General features: G+C 30.6%; 1 long non-coding RNA gene across 1 annotated transcript; it reads left to right on the top strand.

Annotated features, from left to right (window-relative positions):
* Positions 1-3,591: 3,591 nt before the first annotated feature.
* LOC115887557 lies at positions 3,592-4,188 on the top strand. Its single transcript, XR_004051110.1, has 3 exons — positions 3,592-3,629; positions 3,758-3,963; positions 4,137-4,188. It is a non-coding gene; the product is annotated as an uncharacterized LOC115887557 (long non-coding RNA).
* Positions 4,189-9,063: the final 4,875 nt, after the last annotated feature.

The raw sequence follows: 9,063 nt of genomic DNA, 5'->3' as shown, positions 1-9,063 counted from the left end.
TAGTGCAAGAAGAGGAATATAATGTGACAAAGGACGTTAAAGTTGTTATGTACCTCATAGTATTTTTTTTTGGGTGCGATACTGGCTCTTAAAATAACTCAGATGTGTAGAAGAAACATTAAGAAGCAAGTAGAGAGAGACTTTGCAGCTTCTAACCCCAACATTTTAGTGCCGCTAAAACGTGAAGCTTCGACTTCAAACCCGATAATATAATTTCTGATATTATTAAATCGGCGCTACGCGACGCGTACCCCCATACGAACAATTATTTATTGATAAAACTCAAATAGGTGGCCGCAATTCCTGAAAGAAACTATAAAGTGCGTGTTTATAAACTTAGTGCAGTTCATCGGTATAAAAATTAGTTCGCGCGTTGGGCACAATGCATATTGGGCAGCAGGGAAGAGAAAATTAATGGACCTCTACACCTACATATAAGTAATAGTATGGTATGTTAATTTTAGCAATATTTGTAGTGTTTTATTTTAATTCTATTAAGTTATCGCTTATGATTGTTTTTCTTTTAAATGTCATTATGACAAAGTATAGTAAAGAGCTTCTATGTCGGTAAATTGGGAAAAGCACCATGCCATTCTACTTCAGCAAAAAAGTAGTATTTTAAATCAAGCAAAAAGAGTTATAAAAAAAGCTGTACCTAAAAACGAAACGATAAGAAATGAAACAAGGGACAATTTAGTAGAGCTCTTCAACCAAACTGCAGGCTATATCAAGGGTATTTTGGATGAATTAGACAAGAAACTAAAAATATATATTTAGTAATTAGAGATAAGGTAGTTAGGGCAATTCAAATATTAGGAGTTAAATATAGGGTCCCGTTAGGTTCCATAGAAAAAATTGATACTCGGACGGTAGACGAGTCCTATATATCTTCAGACGACGAAGAGGAAACTGACGAAGAGGAAATTAATGAATCGGAAATTATCAAAACAGAAATCATGCCTTTAATAAATTTAGAATTTTTTAATTTAGCAAGTAAGATAGTTCCCAAAGAGTTCGATGGGGATCATGATAAATTACAATCATTTTTAGACGCACTTACGTTACTTAACATTAACGTAAATGACCACGCCAACAATGCGATAGCTTTCGTCGAAACGCGTCTTACAGGCAAAGCGAGAGATTTGATAACTACTGAGGCATCTCTTGCAGACATTATCAATACTTTACGGTTAATAATAATAATAATAATAATTTATTCATGTCAAAAAAATTACAAAGAAACAATTTACACACGTCAATAAAATACAGGAAAACAACATTCAAACAATTTACTAAATAAATCTTACTAGCTAAATACTCAGGTAGGACAATATAATGAAAAATCAAAACCCATAAATTCATGATAAGTATAGAAACTGTTATCAATTAAAATTTTTTTAATTTCTCTTTTAAAATCTTTCAAACACATACTTTTAAAATGCGTTGGCAGAGCATTGTATAGTTTTATGGCTCCATAGCCCGGTCCAGTCTGACACCTTCTCAGTCGCCAATATACAGGGTGTCCCAGAAATGAGTGTAGATATTTTAACTGGTAGTATAGTTCAACCCCAGAAACACGCCTATGAGGTTTTTTTTGCGAAAAAAAAATGTTGAAAATTTGATATTTTTCTTGACATTTTCCGGAAAATGTTGAAAAACTTTTGAGTGTCACTGATCACTCCCCGGGAAATTCGTTTACCGGGCATAGAGAGTGTCGGAGAGAATGCAACGTTGCCACCTCCTACCATACCCACATTCTGTATGTTTATCTATAAATTCAATTATTTTAAGTAGCTACAGAAAAAATACGAAAATTAATTTTATTCATATTAGTGTAGATTGCTCTACTAATTCTAGAGAAACGCGCAATATTTTAAATACTTTTTACAGTGGAGTAAACTGAAAAAATAAATCCTTAACAATTATAACTTCTTTTTCGCCATATTAGGAAATATTTTCAATCGTTTCAATAAACAATTATAACCTTTAATGTTTAGTTAGAGCTTACCCTTTTAATGAAAGTGTTTTTTATCCAGCACACATATACGCAAACACATACTCACCAAATATCTATTAAACTGAACATCACAAACCTATCACATGCCTATCACTTTTAAAATATTATTTAAAATTTTTCACATGATAATAATCAAACACTAAACTCATAAATACAATAAAAATGTTAAAAAAACTTGCTTTAATAACTCACTTATATCCGGCAGCTGATGGTAGACAGTCCGGGGTTTTTCGACATTTCTTCAAAACGAACGCAACCCCGACAACGATTTCGAAAACACTGGAAGGAATTACAAATTACAATTTTTATTTAGAATTTTTTGACTTAGCGTCCTCTACTGGACTGATGTATTACTATTATGGGTCAACGTTTTGGTGGTTGTATAAAGATAGATAAATCAATTTTCTAAATGTTTAATGTATGGAGTAGGGATATCCCAAAAATAAAATAAAAGTACAAGAAAGAATTAAGGTAAAATCAAAGAATATTCTACGTTATCTAAAATATAAAAATGTAGGAAGCCCCGACAAAAATCTGACACCTGATATCAAAGTGATAAACAAACATCAGCGCACGCGGCAGCGAGCACTTACACTTAATTTTTCAGTTCATTGCTAGATGGCCTATTACTAGGGATGCACTGCAAACAAATATTCCAGCAAAACTAAAGTGTTTTTTCTTATTCTAAATTCTAACAAATAAATAAACCTGTAAAACTGTATAAATAAAATCGGTCTTCGATTTAAAAAAAGATCGATTATACCAAAAATCGTTTGATAAAATCACGTCGATTTGATAAAAATCGATTCGAATCGTACATCCCTAGTAGGTGTGTGTAGCTTTAAGGTTATGTTTAAGGTTATTCGTGGGTTATTAAACTCGCACAAAACAAAACAGAAAACAACAAAAAAACAATGCAAACAATGCCAAATAAACCTGTAAAAAAGTACTTTTATTATTCAAAATGAAATATCATATAATCTCGAAGTTGGTATACGAATATATTTTGATTTATTTATAATGTTTTGTGTCAAAAAATATGTGAGAAATGAGGTAAACAGTTTAAATGTCTTAATAAATTCGTTTTTAATTTATTAAACTTTCAGGTATCTACCTAATGGTAGGAAGAAATTAATTATGTAATGGTAGGAAAAATAATTTCACTTTAATTACGTATTAGAAAATCAGCAGAGGGATTCTGTAAGCTCCGTAGCAAGAAATTTCCTGTCTAGCCTATGCTATTTGTATACGATTGATGAGTCACTAAACAAGAGAAGTGTTTACAGAATCGGGCCTCAGTTATCTTAAATTAGGATGCATCAATGGAGAAGAAGGCAATTGTAATCACAATACAATAATAGATCTACAAATACCAAGCAATACATTAAATCAAAAATCTCAGTAACACTCTTGTAATTATGTACTCCCTGTGGTCTTATTAAGTATAAAGTTTTGTTTTATATGAAAATAATTATCCCATTTAATTATGCATTAAATTTTAGTGTCAGCTTATTGATAGCTCGATTACCAGTCAAATAGTTTCGATGTTTTCTATACTATGAAGAAAATTTGATCTGATTAGATTAATTCAGATGTAAATTTATGTTATACGGTTAAATATTTTTAAACAAACTAAGAAAGTTCTCTTCAGAAAAGTTCTGGTCTGAAACTGCAAATATTAAGGAAAAAGTTATACATGTAGTTTTCTATTCATAAATGATATTATTGATTTTATTCTAGGTGAATGTATCGAGTCATATATTATGCAGAATATATTGAGAAAAATGGTAAACTAACTAAAAGTGCTAACAAAATTTCTTAGGAAGTTATCGATATACCTAATTATTAGAAGCTGTAACAAATATTCAAAGAGTCAGAGTATACTTTATTAGAAGTGTGTTAGATAGAATTATACACTTTAAAGAAAATATCTTTTATTATTGCAGGTAATGCATATTGTGTAATGCATATAATATGTGAAATCTATTATTATATACAAAGATTGAAAATTATTTAAACAGCTACCTGTAATGGGTTATTAAAAATTGAACATATTTACACACAGAATATTGTGGATATGGATATCTGGAAAGCATGTTATAACCATTTTTATTTTTAGGATTTATGAAATGATTACATAAATATACTAACAACAAATTGCAATGCATCTGTATATTAGAGACAAAGATGAAAGAGAGTAACAAGAATATATGTATTCAAAAGAAAAAATATCAAAGACCATTTGTAGTAATTAAAATTAAAGAATAAAATACATAAAATGTACCATATGATCGAAAAAAACGGCGTCCAGTTGGCTGGGAAATGACGATCAATGACATTTCCTATATAAATTTACATATAAAATGACAGCGACCTTCATTTCATAGCCATCGTTGACGCCGTTTTTCTCGATCATACGGTACTTTATGTTTGAAAAATTATCATTTCATATAAAAATTAGACTCCATCTAGAGTATATTTGAATATAAATGTTTTTTATGTATTGAAGAGGGGACTGTAGTTTTCAAATATAATAAAGAAAAATAGACTAAAAAACATGTGTGTAAGTTCTTTTTAAACTATTCTGTAGTTACGTAAATGTGTTTCAAATAGGTTGCTTTTCACATCAAAGTCAATACACAGTAATTATGCTTTACTTTTCAAAACACACTCTTTGTTTTTTTATTATCAGAGAGTTATTAATATTAGAAAATTTAGTTACATGAATATAATAGGAGTAAATATTATGTTTCAACTTTCAAATAATTAGAATATGATATGAGTCATAATATCTTAAATATGATTGCTAATAAAATATCTAGTTTATACACATTTAGATATATCTCTTTAAATATAAATTAGTATTGCCACCATGCGATTAATGGGAAATACAATATGGTCGTGAAAAAAAAAAACGGCGTCAGCGATGACTATGAAATAAAGATCGCTGTCAATTTATGTGTGAAATTTTATGGAGAATGTCATCGACCGTTATTTTCAAACCATTCTGGACGCCGTTTTTTTTTCAACCATACGGTATTTCTAGGTATGGAATTATGTCTCTAATATGTAGTTAGGTAATTTTTTCCATTTGCCTATTGTTAATTATAACGTCGTCAAACAATAAAATTTGCTATATTTTTTACTTAAATTTTTTTAGTAATATCAGAACATGTTTTGAATAGTTAATTAGTAATAAAGCTACTAACATGTTCAGTTATTTTTTTTTCTCTAAAGCTTTTTTGATAAAGAAATAAGTATACATGCTAAGACGTTAAATTGCCTGAGAAATTACGATCGATGCCATTTACCATCCACTTTTACACTATAAAATGCCATCGATCGTAATTTCAAAAGCAGAAAACTCGCCGCCGTTTTTTCCAATGAAATTGGAGGTGGGGAGAAAATTACAGATTCCTACTAACGACATTATTAATCGGATGTACACATAACATGTACACTATTAGAAATCGATCTAATTTCTAATATTATCGAGATTTTAAAATTCGAGAAAGTGATCGGAGATTGTGTTTAAAGTGTTGTGAAATGTTCGTTAGTGCATATTTTTGTGTCGGTAATCGGTATCGGTATAGGCAAATCGCAATGGAGTATAGAAATTCAGAGAAGGTGGATATGTTAAGAGCATAGGTACTTTCTGGCAGGGGAAAGCGCTGTAGAAGCTCGGAGACTTTATTCCGAAGAGTATCCGAATAGATAAATCCCTAATGCTCGAACCTTTGTAAGTATGGTTCAGCATTTGAGGGATTCGGGAAAAGCAATGAAAAATTGCTGCAAAACGTTAAAAATTCCATGCTCAGAAGAAGGAGAGCATGTATTGGAAATGAAGGTCGTCATTTTGAACAATTATTATAATAGCATGCAGTCAAGAAGCGAAGGGTATACCGGGTGGTGCATCATCGTTGGAAATATAGGATATCCCATGCAAATTTTGAACTGTCGAGATATTGTATCCCCTTGTGCAAATTTGTAATGTATCTTTAAAAACCATTTACGATTTAGCTCTAAAATTAATAGGGGAGCCAATATTTCCACAGTTGAAAATTTGCATAGTGTTGTTAAGAATTGTAGTGAAGTGATGTTATTTAGTGTAGTGCGAGGGGTGTTTCACTGTTGGAATTACATGTACATTTTCTTGGCAGTCGCTGGCAGTCTTTGGCAGTCTTACGGCAGTCGCCTATAATTACATGGCAGTCATAGGCAGTCGCTCGGCAGTCGATCGGCAGTCGCTTGGCAGTCGCTAGGCAGTCGCGGTAGTCACTGGGCAGTCGCCAGGCAGTCGCGGCAGTCGCTGGCAGTCTCTTTGGAATTCAGAAGTCAATCGGCAAATTTCGGGCTGTTTTGTATAAAACTTGGCTTCAATTTTTGAAGCAAATATATGGTGGTGCTAAGCAAATTCGAGGTACGAGCATTGGTATCTCGGAAACCGTAGATACAAAGATGGTTAAAATTGGGGCAAAGTTGCGCCCTGAGATGTAATACCTCAAGATGCTATCAAAAAAAATTAAAATTTCCAGGATAGCTGAGTTTTTTTGGAAAAACGAATTTTTTTGAAAATCAATTTTATTTTTTCCTGTCGTTACTTTTGTAAATAAAAAACTAATTACATATTCTCATAGCCACTTTATTAGGGCTATCTGTTGAAGTATTTTTAGATTTTCAAATTAGCGGATAATTTGTGAGATACAGAGGCCGACTCCATTTTTTTAAATACGGACCTGCATTTTTTTTGTTTTAGTTTTTGTTGAAGTTTGGTCTCCTGAGAGTACAACGATATGCACACACTTTATACTTTTTTTGTTTTGGGTACCTTAACAACAACAAAACTATTTAATTATTATTTAAAATATTTTCAAGTCCGACCCTGGTTTCTAAAATAGTTAATCTGATTATATTCATTGCAATAATATTGATCAGCGCAACATTGAATTAGGGAACATCAGGGCCAATTGAAGAAGATTCAAATAAATAATATCCAGCTCAGCAATTTAAAGATATTATTTTTAAATTTTTTTATTGTGAATTTGAAATTCTCAGTTTACGATCTAACAATATGCATAATATTAATCGTAGTTATTATAAATAAATCACCTACAAACTAGTTTCTAATGCTCTACATTTTCGAAAGGGTTACCACCTTGCCTATTGCACAAGTTTACTATTCTTTCAATTTTATTTATAGCTCTTTGAACATATATCTTCTTCTAATACTTCCGAATGAATTTTGTACTCTTTATTGTAAATGTTGAAAAATATTGATTTCACTTTTACAAATGATGTCAAGTAATGCAATTATTTTTTTATTGAATTTGATTTTTCGTATTCAATGTTTTTACTCAATTCATAGTTAAATTTTGATGGCTTATCAATATTGTAACGATGAATAATTTAAATATTTAAAAACACAGCCGGACTTGAAATAAGTTTAAATAAATTTTGTGTTTAAATGTCTGGAAACAAAAAAAAGGAAAAGTGTGCGCATATCGTTGTATTCAGGGAGACTGAGTTTCTTCAAAATCTGAAATAAAAAAATGCAGGTCCGTATTTAAAAAATACCAAGTCGGTCTCTGTATTTCATAAATTATCAGCTAATTTGAAAATCTAAAATACTATCAGATAAAGCCATAATAAAGTGGTTTTGAGAATGTGCAATTAGTTTTTGATTTTCTAAAAACTAACGGCAGGAAAAATAAAATTGATTTTCAAAAAAATCCGTTTTTTTTTCCAAAAACTGCAAAGCAATCCTTGAAATTTTTTAAACTTTTTTATGGCATTTTGGTGAACATCCCAAGGCACAACTTTGCCCCAATTTAACCATCTTCGTATCTATTACGGTTACCTAGATACCAATGCTCGTACCTCGAATTTGTAGCACCCTGTATATGTATATTTTTTTTCAATTTAATGTAAAAAAACTTGCAGCATAATTCTTGTTTAACAAAATATATATAAAACGACTCATGATGATCGGATAAAAGAAAATTTTCTCGAAAATTTCACATACATTCAGATAGATTTTTGTTTTATGGTTAATGATGTTAAATTAATTCATAATAACTGCAGTATAATATATAATGAAAAGCTATCGAAGTAGGTAATATATGAGAGACCCGCCTCCTCATTTTCTGTGATTTTCCCTCCTTGTACCGTTATTCTACGACATCGAACTCTTCGCTTATAGGGACGTACAGAAATATCGATATACTACTTTTCGATATTTCATTATATTAAAAATGTCTATCTATTTAGATAATAACTATCGATCCATATATAATAAGTCGATTCATTCCTACTTTTTCTTCAAAGAGGAGGAAAGAGGGGGTGATATAGAGAAACAAAGATATTCTTATCCCCACTTATTTCTACCCCCACTATATCAATATCCAATCATATATAGTAAAACATCCAAAAGTAAGTATTAGTTCAGAATGACCGACGAAAATAATTTACAAACCCTCTCTCAACAGACGAGTTTTACTTTTCAACATCAATCTTAGTGTATTACAATCTCCTCCTAGGGAAGAAGAAGAATCTAGAACCTGCGAACAATATACAAAAGAAAATGTAGAGGAAATTAAGCGACAGTTTTGTGCTATTTGTCAAGACATGATTGATTGCTACGAAATTTGTGTGCCAAATACATGTTCACACTTTTTTTGCTTAAACTGTATATTAACATGGAATGATTTACATTATGATGCAAAAATGACAACTAATTGTCCACTATGTGGTTTACATTATAAATATTTAGTGCAGTTTCGAAAAGATATAATTAGATATTACTTTGTCCAGAGTATAAAAAGGGGATTAAAATAAATGTGACTATAAATATTTGCAGTTTTATTTCACATCATGTAAAAATTCTATTGATTTGACAGATAAATATCATTTAAAAAAAGTTCTAGAGATCCAGAGATCCAATGTTTCCATCAATAAAATATTTCATTTAATTCTAAACACACATTAGAAAACAACAACACAACCAGTTTAATATATTATTATTAAATATAACCACATTTTATCGATAT

Source organism: Sitophilus oryzae, unplaced genomic scaffold (assembly GCF_002938485.1).
Source record: "Sitophilus oryzae breed Bouriz unplaced genomic scaffold, Soryzae_2.0 scaffold_577_pilon_pilon, whole genome shotgun sequence".
In the NCBI taxonomy this organism is placed as follows: domain Eukaryota; kingdom Metazoa; phylum Arthropoda; class Insecta; order Coleoptera; family Curculionidae; genus Sitophilus; species Sitophilus oryzae.
Note: the sequence above shows the minus strand (reverse complement) of the source record. Positions and strands in the feature narration are given on the sequence as shown.